The following is a 14,041-nucleotide window of genomic DNA, read 5'->3' as shown; positions in this document are numbered from 1 at the left end:
GAAATGCTAATGAATCCGAGATCATCTTTACTAAACATACACAAGCGAAAGTCCAAGAATTTAACCGAGTCTAGCTTGATACGTGACATATGAATGGCACATCATGAATGGAACTGAGCCTCTGAATACATAGCCTAAAGCTGAGGTTGGGACTTTGAAGGTCAACTTATGAATACCCTCTACTCTAAACAGGATTCTTTATTTAAAGAGAAACTTTATTTAAGGCATGATAACATTGAGGAATAATGGGGTATCTCCCCCTTGGGACACTATGTCCCTTTAAGAATGCTCACCTTACTGAGATACTAGGGTGATACACAGGGTATCCACGGACTGATTCATGACTGACTAACTCATGGTAAAAATCTTAAGCTAAACTAAGAGATAGAGGTCTATAAATGCATATCATAAGTATAAAGGACCTATAACGTACCCAAATCTATGCCGGGGGAACTTTCTTGATAATGGCGAGTCTGACGAGTATAAAGCCTGTTCTGACGCTGACCACTATTGGTATTGGAAGTGACGCCTTGCTGATGCAAATATTTTCCATTTTGAGAGCTTACTCTACATTCTCATAGCCTATGGCATGGCTTACCACATCTATAACATACCTCACTCACTGCCTACTCGATACACACCTAGGTGATTCTTACCATACTTTTTGCAAAGTTCATAGTTAAGACTCCTGTTCATACTATCTGGGGCTTCGGATCCTGGCAACCCATCAGGACTATAATTCTCAAGCTTGGGTACTGGTGCACTAGGTGAATATGAAGATGGGATAAAAAATTTATGACTATACTGAGAACGGCTACCACCTCTTGACTTAGGATGAGCAAAACTGAAACTACCTGTCTTTGCCCTCTTATTCTGTTTTTTTCCATCTTAATATTTTGATCTTCTATCTGCTGAGCATGGGTTATAAGTCTGGCTAAAGTCATGTCACTATTCATCATGGCGGATCTATACTCATTAACCATGCTATCATTCATCCCTGACATAAACTTACTCATCTTGGCCCTATTGTCTGCAACCACATGAGGGACATAACTAGCTAATTAAGTAAACTTAAGATTATACTCTTTCACTGTCATATTGCCCTGCCTGAGGTTTATAAACTCTAGCACCTTGGATTCTCTAAGCTCTAGGGGAAAGAATCTATCAAGGAACACAGAAGCTAACCCCTTCTACTCAACTAGCCCTACATCATCTGCCCTCTCTGACTTTTGCTACTTGAACCAAGTGTGAGCAACATCCTGTAAATGGTATGTAGCTAGTTAGCACTCTCAACAGTAGTCACCCCATGATGTCATTCACATTCTGAACTTGATCTAGGAATTCTTGAGGGTCCCCATCTAACTTAGACCCAAGATAGGATAAAGGGTTTATTCGGGTGAAGTCCTAAATCCTAGCTGCTACAGAATTAGCCACTGGGTTTGCTGAAACAATAGTTGGTCATTCATTATGAGTAGCAACTGACTGAGAAAGAGTAGTGAATGCAGCCCTGAACTCCGCATGAGAAACATGTTCGCCCAAAAGTTCTTCGGGCTGAGAGGATGACTGATTCCCATTTCTTCTTTTAGGAGGCATGTTCTGTAGAAAAAAGGGATAAATAGATTAGAATGAGAGTTTAACTTTAAGCTATGCTCACTGAAACAACATGAATACTAAAAGAAGGGGAAACTGTTCCTAAAATAGCTCATAGCCTCTTGCACATAGGTGTGGTGCACAATGTACGCATATACAAGACTCTACTAGATGCGGATTTTCAGACTTCCTAGGACACTGTTGAACCTTAGTCTTTGATACCAAGTTTGTAACACCTCGAATCTAGTACCCGAAATGCTACACGATGCCCATGACCCCGAAGGACCATAAGCTAACCGATGACTGATATCTGTAAATTGAGCACTGAATAATAGTAATAATATCGTAAATACAGAAACATAAACTGAAATTCCATAAGGTTCAATACTAGTACATAACTAAAAAATATAGTATAACAATACCAAAAAAATTAAGGTAATTGTCTGAACATACTACAGTCTGAAAGCCGCTAAACTGTTTGAATAAGGAGTTGATAGGACATGCCCCCAACTAACTCCAACTACTGAAATAAACTAAAACCTGAAATAGTAATGTGATCATCATGTCCTCGAAGGATAAGGACTCACTGCTAACTCTAATTTCTGAATAGGGATGCTACTAGTTCTTTGGAGCTCGTGCTTCTAAACCTATGGTATAAGACACCATAGCGCAAATGTGTCAGTACTTTGAATGTATAGGTATGCAAGTGAGGTAGGCTAAATGCAATACGTTCATATGCATGAACAATACTGACTGAATGACTAACATGAACATGAGAATACATACATGCATACCTAACTATAACTGAGATCATGATAGGACTGAACACTGAGTTCTGACTATCGAGTCTACTGACATTGACATTTGAATCACTAATGAGTGAGAAATTGATACTGTATTACTGAATACTGAGGGACTGATACTATGTTACCGATACATGGATAACTGTGTCTGACAGTTCTAATTTTGAAGAACTGGTTTGGTTGACTGTATCTGATAGTCCTGAACCTGATAGAACTAGATGAGTTCCATACTGTATCTGAGTAACTGAATCTGAGATCATTTCTATCTAGCGGGTGATCTCTACATCTGATGATACTGATACTGATTGACAATAGTTAAGATCAGTCCTGTCTGGTGGGTGATCCCAGGGTCTATTTATAATAATAAGGATTGAATGTATCTGACAATCCTAAATCTATACTACTGAGCTAAATTGACTGTATGTAACAGTCCTGATTCTGTAACTAAAATTGTGAGATGTATTAATCTAACAAACATGCCCCATACTAAGCTAAATAGGGTCTAATTTGTAACCCTAGTTGGAAGGGTATCAGTACTGCGCCATTGATAAAGGCAAATATTATGGAGTCAGTCCTAATCTAGCGGGTGACCCCTGGGATAAGTCCTATACATTTAAATATGCTAATAGATGATCCATGAGTATGTCAGTCCTACCTAATGGGTGACATCTCGTACCTACACTGGCTATGAAGTTTTGGAACTTAGGGATTTTTTCTAGGTATCTCAGTCCTATCTAGCGGGTGAGTCCCCATCCTTAGGCTCGCTCGGTACTAAATCCTATTCCCATCTGAAATAAACTAAACTGATTAACTGATCTAAAGTGATTATCTGAACTGAGATAAGACTAATGATATTATTTAGCTGAGCTAAACTAAGTCTACTGAGTTCTACTGACTAATAGAATGTACTGAGTTTTGAGGACTGACTGAGAGTACCGAAGTTACTGAGATTTCTAGAAATACTGCGGTTACTGATATTACTGAGGTTATTGGGATTACTGAGTAGGACTGATCTGATGGATACTGAATTTCTGGAGATTTCCTGAGTCATGAGACTGACTAAATTCTACTAATCATGGCTTGACTGAGATTATCATGAAAAACTCACATGGCTCTAGGCATATAACTAAATTGTCGTGTACAAGTACCCCTAGGACTTAATGGAAAAAAACTGACAGAGCATGACTTACATGGACACATGACCAACAACATAATTCATAATTCATATATTGAAGCACTTCATGTAACATGTGATATACATAAACTTGTACAAACATGGGGATTTCATAATATAATGCTAGTTGGGCACTTTTTCTTCATATCGGCAATTAATGAAACATATGATAGGCATAATATATATAGACACCATTATACAACAATTACACATCATGATTCAACATCTAATTTCATCATCCTAGGGTTTCATGATAGGTTCACCTGAATATACATCTATACAAATCAATTCCACATAGAATTAATCACCCAACATGGATTTGAATCAATTGATTATTCTCAACATAATCAAAATAAACCCAACATGAAGTTCATAAATAAAATCTAAAATCTTGACTTTAGAAAATAGATTCTTGGGCTTCATGGATGAAAGAAGTCCATGAATGAATACTATGCATGCCTGGATGTGATTTCTTGAGGATTGACGGTGAAACCTTTTTGAATTTGAATCCCCAATAGAAACCCTAGCTTGTTCTTGAGAGAAACTAGTATATTTTGGGTGAAGAATGAGTAAATCACGTGTTATTGGGTATATATATAGGGGTGGGAAATTTACCCTTTTAACCCTGGACGCGTCTTTAATTTATGAAAAAATTTCCCGATTTTCTTTGTTGGTGCAACGCGTCACTGTCGCGGAGCAACACTGGAAATTGAAAATTGCCATTTGAGCTATCTCCGCGATACACTGAAGGCTCAGGTGATACACCATCTCACTAAAAAGGTTCCAACTCTTCACCCGAGTGTCGGATTTGGGCGAATTTGGTATAGATGGAAATCTTATTTGATTCCCCACATGATAAAAAATGGAAATCATGAAAATACCACGTATACAAAAGTGGATTCATCTTTCAAATAAAGCTTCTAATATTTTTGGGAAACTTTTCAAGTTAGGAAAAATACGGGGTATTACACTCGCCTTCTGTCCTTGTATTGAAATAACTCACCAGAGAAGAACACCTAAGATCTTATGGATGATAAGCATAAATCATATCCTTAAAATGTTCGCATAGTATACAAAGAAGGAATGTTGTGTGCACTATAGCTCTATCTGGAGGCTATCATCCCATTTATGTCACTTACAATATCTCTATGTGGTAATATAAGCCATACTTCATTTGTTTCTCCTTATGCACCTAAGACTTAGCTTGACATTCTACGGAGCCACTTGACGTCTTTCCTAGGTGATATGTATCTAATGAATCAACTCATATAGTAACTTTAACATGCTAGGAACTAGCATAAAATGCACATGCACATACAAACATCTAAGCCTTCAAAAATGACTTTAACTTATACATATTTATAAAAAATTTCAGACGTGTAACTTATGAAGTACTAAAATATAGGAACATGTAATAAATGTGCAAGTAAACTCAGAAAACCTATGACACATGAATATATGAACCATAAATAATATGTGAACATTTGAAAAAAAAAACTAATATGTTAATAAATGAACTACAACACAAAATCTGGCACTTGATCATATAGACAGGTATAATTTTAATACCTAATATATGTAACTATAAAAAATGAAAACATATAGCATATTGAATGTTACTCCTCTATATAAGAAGATATAGTATAAGAGTACCTAGTGCATGAGGTTTAGGATTGTAAAAGTATATAGCCAGTTGGTAAGATAATCACAACACCTAAATGTCTCAATTATAAAACTCATAGACAAATATTTACATGTAAGAAAATAACTGTATATTATGCAAACGAATAGGCCCTTTATATATCTAATGCATACCCTCTGAAAAACATATGATACTCAAATAACTATACTATGTATAAGGTGACATATAAACAAATAATTCATCCAACCCACAGGCTATGAATAATAATCTGGGATATATACATAACATGTGTATTAATTAACTATATCATAACATTTATCGTATGCTTATATAAATAAGTTAACTATGAAAGTGCTTGTTACATAAATTTTAACGCTGTGGAAACTCATAGTATGTAAATAACATGATTATGACCTCTGAGCATATGAAATTTAATCTTTATGCAGATATATCTATAACCTATAAAAATAAAAGTTGTACCATATGAGCAACAAAATTGTACATTCTAATCATATAGACTTATGAAATCTGTAACACTTAAATAATTATACTTTTAGAATATGTGATGTACAAACAAATGACATATGATGATTGTGACATGTAAATAATAATCTTAGGACCTTGAACAAAAATCCATTAATGCACATGCACGTAGACTATGATCAAATATTTTATGAAATATGTAATTTGGGCATCAACACTTTATGAAACAAACGTGTAAACATGTTCCATATAAAACATGTTGTAAATAAACAATGATTCACAAAATATGTAACCTATAAACATGAATTTATATTATAAATAACATGCAAATAATTAATCTCCCATAAATACATAACAGGTAAACTAATAAGCTTATGAAAATAAGTACCATATAAATAATTAAGTTACCATATATGCAGTACATATAATCATGCATGTAAGTTTGCTATAACACATATATATTGAATTCATGACAACTTAATTTTGTTGGCATCTTGTTCCTTTGTAAACTACGATAAATTTCATGGGGTCATCTAGTCATAATTTCCATACAAGCATACTTCTTCTAGTCTCAAATAATACTAAGGATACTTCTATCCATATCCCCCGATGGGGGTGTATGTAGCTATATTATTTTTTCTTTCAGTTCGAGAAAAATTCTCTCTATATATATTCGAACATAAGAGCTAGAAATTGTTATTATTAATCTATTTGGTTATTTACTAGGGAAAATGACAGAGGGTAATACCTTATAAGCCTCATACTAGAGTGGAAAGTTAAATTGTTCCTCTTTTATTACTATTACGTGCCACATTATTAAAGTGGGTAGCTAATAGCTTATATAAATTTGGCGGGCAGATAGATTAGCTAGATACTAAAGATAATGTAATCCAAGAACTCTTGTTTTCAACATACTTTTGAAGTCATTTTACTATTTCTCCATATTGTTTAAAGATTATCCACCTTGAACATAACAACTGAGTTTCGACTGTGCTTGGATGATGAACATGTATCAGGTGCACACATACATTCCATCCTTTTCTTCAAAAAAAATTCTCATAAACTTCACCAATACACAAGAAGTAGCTAGTTAGGGCACAAAGACCCCTAGTATATGAGTACGACCATGAGAAATTAGGTGAATAAATAATTGTTATATCCTAAGACATTTATAATCTACTATTGGAAACTTATACATCTCCAGATATATTCTTATCCTCCAATACATGTGCATTCTTAAGAATTGTAGTAGATTAATGTATCCCCTCATTGAGAGTGCCTGCTAATTGACTGCTAACTACTACTATTATATACAAAAGGTACCAGACCTCAAAGTGATACTAATGTTATTTCTCACGATATGCCATCAAAACCCACAAAGGCTATTTATTCATATTTCTATAAATTTTTCAATAAAAGTCACACTATAACTAGGCGCGCTATCCAAGCATATACATAGTCTAAGATGTTCGAATAATATTTTACTATTCTTCAAATGTAAATATTTCCTTCTTGTAACCAATTAATCAATACTATGTCTTCATCTATTCTAAAAACAAATGATAACTCTTAGTTTATGTCTAAGTCCTCGATATTTTTTACTCAAATCTCTGATTGCATACAATTGCTGTTATTTTTTTAAGCAAATCACCATGGGGGTAATCCTACCCATATAATCCCACCGAATGATAATGATCCTTACCCTGAGCTTGCTAGCCTTACAAGGATTCAAACATATTGGTCATTGCCTACTCAACATAATAAAATGCACGTATTTTATGGGATAATCTATGTACATGTCTGGGAAAAAGTATTATAAAGCATCTATGCCTAGTCGACTAGCTAGGGATACCTTTAATTAACACTAGGGAGGTGTATTTACCTAATGGTCAAAACTTCCAGTATACCTTAAACTATTTTAAACTCGTAAAGATCTGATTTGATTGCCTTTACTCTAAAATAATACATTATCCCAAAGCTTATCAGTACTTTACCGAGGAAATAATAAACATCATCTACGTATTCAAATCCTATAAGTACTGGAGAGATCACACGAAGAAGCTTTTGAACTTGAAAATCATTCTTTTGTAACATTTATATTGGAATATGTCGTTTACTATCTCCGTAGTTAAACAATACTTAACTAAATATACATATAAGTAATACCCCTATAAGTTCTACTACAATAACCAACACCAATGCAATTATAAGGGTAAGTGTACCTTAATATCTATATATCTTTATTCTACAAGAAAGTATGAACTTGAAGGTTCAAACTCGCCAAGTTAACTCGAATCTTACTTTAAGTTCGTGGCTAGGCATTTAACTAAAAGTTTTCTGTTGGAAATGATAGTATCTTCCCATTGGCATAATTTGAGATTGTGTTTAATAGGATGAATCTGTATGACGATTAAGCAAAATGTAAATCTGAAATGACTCCTTATAACTTATCTTAGCTTTGTCGCACGATATATATTATGAAAAAAAAGGTTGAAAATCCTAAATGTCTATACAGGTCCCCCATTATAAATGTTGTGCACAACACATTCATAAGTAGGGCTCTACTAGGCATAGCTTCATAGTCTCCCTAAGACACCATAAACCTAGGGCTCTGATAGCACTATTGTCACGCCCTAGTCAACAACGAGTAGACAATAACTGTATAAGTACGTGTTATACAACGGACATATATTTACTCAAAAGAGTTACTAATTCTAAAAAAATTATGAGGGCCAATGTAAATGAACAATTCCAGCTCATTGAATCCAACTGATACAAAAAAGTGAAACTATGAACACGTATAACAACTTGACACTGTTTATGAAGCTTTTAAGAGAAATAATAAATATACTAGGAAAGATGGTAGGGATAGGTCTCTGGCACACCCAAACTATAATTGGGAATATGAATAAATAGTACTAAACATTCATTAGCTCCAGGTAAGAGATGAGCTCACTGACTGCCCTATTGAATGCAAACAAGTACCTATATAGAAGTGTACTCATCGATGTATTTGGTCCTCTATTTACAAGAATGCAATGCCCTGCGAACTTAGGGGAGTTAGTACATATAAAATATGTACTAATATGTAAAGCTTACATAATAGCAAGTGAACATAAAAGGATGCTCAATCAAACAATAGAATGAGAAATTGCAGATGACTAAATATAAAACCTCTTATATGAAACTATCACTTACGAGAGAATGGTGATAAATACACTATATAAGACTATTACTTATGCATTTAACGTATTAAGTTATCATATATCCACTTATGAATAAATCATCATAAATAAAGTCCTAATAAACTGCCTAAGTGATGTTTTGTGCCTACTTTTAATACAAATAATCATATTATGGCCTACCAATGGCATTCTTTGTAAGTGTACAACATATGTTATTCAGATACTCCTAACTATGATTTTATATGTCTAACTGTAATTGCGGTCAGATATAGGGTACGCCCCTCCTTAGGGATCACTACTAGGGTCTGTCCGCAGGCCATATGTGTCATATATTGGCTCGAGTCAGGGGCACCCCATCTGACTCCAAATGAAAATGGTGCCACAAGGGTTGGTATGCCATAATACTTGGTCTCATTGTAGTGGTCTGGTATCGATCTTGTGCATAAAATCACATCAAGCGATATGCTAATCAAAACCTATGTACCCTCCCATCAACAACTTTTATCAGGTAGTGTCGTATAGGCCTATGTAAGTGTATCATGATAAACACTATTCATCAATTAAAGTAATGCTTCTCATATTCCACTAACTTCTCTGCTAGTGTCAAGCTATTTAAATTCTAGTTATTATTTTATTCTATAACTATCCCGCTATATGATCCAATATATAAATGAGACTATGTTATAGCCATTTATTCTAAACTTACTGAATGTGATTAACCTAATATGTGGATTCTTAGAATTTCCAACACACATGGAAACAAATATGTGTCACTCTATACATACTTGACTTGACAAGGGTAAGAATGAATACTGGATGGACGCATGGAAGGATAAAGACAAGTAATTAAAAATGGGAAGAGAACATGAATATTGTGGCAATATTCGGTATGTAGTCACGTGTTAGATGTATAGAAGGTGAATGATTTGTTCCTGTATATCAAGTAAACAATATAGATTATGCTAGGAGAAATAAATGGTTATAAGTTATGCCTTAACGACGAAGGAGAGTTTAATCTTGCATACCTTAGTTTTGGTTTTCATAATATACAACGGGCCGCCCCTTTATCTTACTATAAGAAATCTCAAGGACTTCGTAGATAAAGTAGATTTGAGGGTTCCATATGACTTCAATGATTCAATCTATATAGCCATAATTCATTCATGTCATACTTGACTATGAAATTAAATAATTAAATCACTATATTTTATCGAACACCTAGTGGACATAGAGCTCCACAACCTTTATTGATGGTGCTTGAACATTCAACAACTCTTATCCTTAATGAAGTAAATTCTACAAACATGCTTATATAGAGAATGACATACTTCACTGCCTACAAGTTAATAGTTCACCCAATACATAACTCCATCAATTCTATCCAGTTTCAACTTTTCCTTTTTACTCAAGAACCCTAACAAATCTAACCTACTTACAGATATAGTATAAAGATTCAAATTAAATATCACTAAATGCTTATTTACAGTCATAATAAAAAAGGGGATAAGGAATTTTCCTTTTGGAGTTCAAATTCCAACTATGTATACTATAAATTAATTCTTGAAATCCTTTAAGGTTGCCACAAAATCCTTCAGTTTACGATCCTAAGTATGTAAGTATCCCTTCTCCACTAATAATCCTTTCTTGATAATTTAGGTTAACTCTCTTTTTTGAAATGAGAGAAAAAGAAGGAAGAAAGAAACATAGGAGTAGTAACGTTGTTTCTTGTTTGCTGGAAAATTCTAGTGAAATATCAGGAATACTCAATTTCTTGTTCAATTAATACTAATTTAGGAAAATAATTAAAAAGTGCCCCCACATATTCCCAATATTCTAACAAATATATATCTATATATATATATATATATACACACTCTTAATGTTATACTCTTCAACATTATTAACTTAGATTCTTTTTTTTTGAGATGCTACAATATAATTCTCCTTAAACTATAGTCACACCCACTCCCCATTGATTAGGAGTTATACTTAGTCACAATGTTAAAATAACTTTAAAAGTTTCCTGAGGTGTTACACACATATAGTTCCATATTTCATAAAATCTGCTCAATAGCCCAAAATTAGTTCAGAAGCCTTAGGACCTGAACCAAGGGTCCCCAAACCTAAAATCCATGTTTGGTACTTGATGGAAGAGTGAAATTTTCCATCCAAGATTGTTTCAACCAAATATTGGTCCCACACCTATATTTTGATTTTCCATCTTTTTGACCAATAGGTCGAAATAAGCTTAGGTGCATTAAGACCCGAATCAAAGGTTTACCTAGTCTAAAATTGATATTCTAGATCTACTAGGATAGTCAAAATTTGTATCCGAAACTGTTTTAATGATGTTTTTGCCCGGTGGCCATTTGGAACTAGCGAAGACTTCAAAATAGGGAATTGGCTCTAAAAACCAAATGAATTGCCTAGTAACTGAACCATCGTTACCAACAAGCCATAAATGACTTGGGGAAGCTATGGAGAAGCTTAAATGGTGAAAGTAAGAAGAAATATGAAAAATAACTAAAAGGGTCATTATAATATCCACTACTAAAAGAACTTTCATCCTTGAAATTCAATGGATGGAAAGAATCTGATAAGATCAAAAGGATTAGTGTAACGCCCCAAGAACCTATGCCGAGATGCCATATGATGCATAAGGCCACAAACAGCCTTAAGATAACCCTCTAAGCCTATCTTTACTCCTATAATTCACCATGATAATAATCGAGCGGTAATAAGGAAGAATAATCATACCATGAACATACTGAGATAAAAAATAATACTGTCCTGTACAATCAAAATACCGAGGTTCTGTACATACTGGAACTCTAGTCTGACAAAGCCTCTACTACATAAGACTGAAGAGCCATTGGGACAGATCCCCAACTGTCTCATGCTGAATGGAAAAATAAACAAACATTAATTAGCAAGACAAAAATCATGAACATAGGTCCTTGAACCATGAGGACTCATCAACTGCAGGAATGTAGATGAATGTACTCGTAGATCACTATCGCGGCTGAGACTGAGCACCTGAACCTATATCACAAGGAAATATAGAATAAAAAAGGGTATGAGAGTCAGTACTTGGGAATGTACTGAGTATGTGGGGGTGGATGCAACATTTCAGATAATATCATAAGTGTATAAGAAAACCATGCATGCTGACAGTAATAACTCTCTTCGCTTGAATTATCTGAAACATTATTTTCATAAATCATCAGTAATAACACATGCTTCATAAATCTCATAAATCATTTAACTCAACTCAAAAGCTTTGACTAATGACTTAGAGTGACTCGGTAACTCAAGGTATTTAGATCATTATGGGTTTGGGAGTTTCTTATAACCGACATAACTACACCGTGTGAGCCACATGGAGTCCAACATTTTTTCCTCCTAAGGAAAGAACCCCATAATGGTGGGGGTGTCGTACTCTTGCCAGGGAGTACAACCTTAATCTCGTCATCACAATCTCATACTCAGCCTTTGGCCCACAATTATCAACTTCAATTCTACGGTGGCACATAGTTCTGGGAAAATACCAAATTTTCCGCTCAGTGCTAAATACTCCTCCCAGACTTAGCTCAGAACGCATTAGGAAATCCACCTCAATCAATATAAACTCATGGGTCTATTATGATGACCAAAATAACTATATATTTCATCGGTAAATCATATACGACTGTGGATTCCTAACTCGACTCAAAATCTAAAAATCTTTCTCAACATCAAGTATCATTTCTTATCAAATCATTTCAAATACCAAAGCTTTAAGGAAACATCACCGGACTCATTCTAGACTTTTAATCTCAAGTATCGGTATGCATTCAATAGTCAAATCTCTCATAGAAAAACACAAATCTTGAAACTTATCATAAATCACTTAGAAATCATCAATAAATATAATGATAATATAGAACTCATGGAATAAATACTCAATTTAAGAAGAATGATGGTGAAATAACCATAATTATCAGTCTTATTCAATACAAGTCTCATAAATCATACATAAAAAAATTTGGGTGTAAACCCACTAGCAAAATCATGTAAATCAATAATAGAAAGTAAATCTTTAGGCATAAGAACGAAAAAAGTGTTCTTGTTCAAACCCCACATACCTTGAATTTTGATTTGAAGATGTAGGAACTTGTTTGGAACTCTTCTCACACTTTTAGTCCAAGATTCTTGATGCCTTTGACTTGAGAAACTTAGTTCTTGAACAACTTGGAGAAAGTCATGGAAGTTTCTTTGAATTTCTTGGAAGAGGATTTGGATTTTAGATCTTGTAGAAACCCTAGTTTCTAGGAGATTCTTAGAAGATTGGAAGAGAAAGGAGAAGAAAAATGAGTGTTTCTTCTCCACTTTGATATTTATATATAAGACCACATGAGTAGGCTAGTTTTTCTCCCATGTTAGATTATGCTTGTTCATTATATTTTAATGATATTATGATGGATTTAATATGGATTTTAGGTGTTGGTATGATGAATAGAAATTCTTTAGGTTAGTTGGACCGTTTAGGCTAATTAGAGATCATAAATTTGGCATAATTGACCTAGTTGCTCATATTTTAGGTGAATTTTCTATCTTAGGACTAGTTAAGGCTTGTTTACCATCTAAAAGTGGAATCAAATACTATAATCCTAGTTTGAATAGAAATTTTCTAAAATGAAACTTCAGGGATTAGATAAAGGTCCTTAATCCACTTTAGATAAGACACATGTTGGCTTGTGTAGACATTTATATGCTTGTTTGCTCTTGGAAATGATTATTGTGGTAATATTGTAAAACTTTGACACTTGATAGTGATGTTGGTTGATGTTAGGGTTGATGCCTATTGATTATGCTATTAATTACTCTATTGATTATGCTATGCATTAAGTTGATATATTTATATTTACTGGATAAAGTCCAAAAGATGCATATAATATTGGTTATATATTTACCAATTCAAGTCCCACAATTAATAATATATTTACCGGTTCAAGTCAAGCTATTGATGATATATTTATCGATTCATGTCCGGCTATTGATTATAATTTTTAGTTCAAGTCTAGCTATTGATTATATTTACCGGTTCAAGTTTGGATATGCATATTATGCTATGATGATAGACTTATTATGGAATAATGACATTGGGGTGTGAGGTTGATAATAT

Source organism: Capsicum annuum, chromosome 12 (assembly GCF_002878395.1).
Source record: "Capsicum annuum cultivar UCD-10X-F1 chromosome 12, UCD10Xv1.1, whole genome shotgun sequence".
In the NCBI taxonomy this organism is placed as follows: domain Eukaryota; kingdom Viridiplantae; phylum Streptophyta; class Magnoliopsida; order Solanales; family Solanaceae; genus Capsicum; species Capsicum annuum.
Note: the sequence above shows the minus strand (reverse complement) of the source record.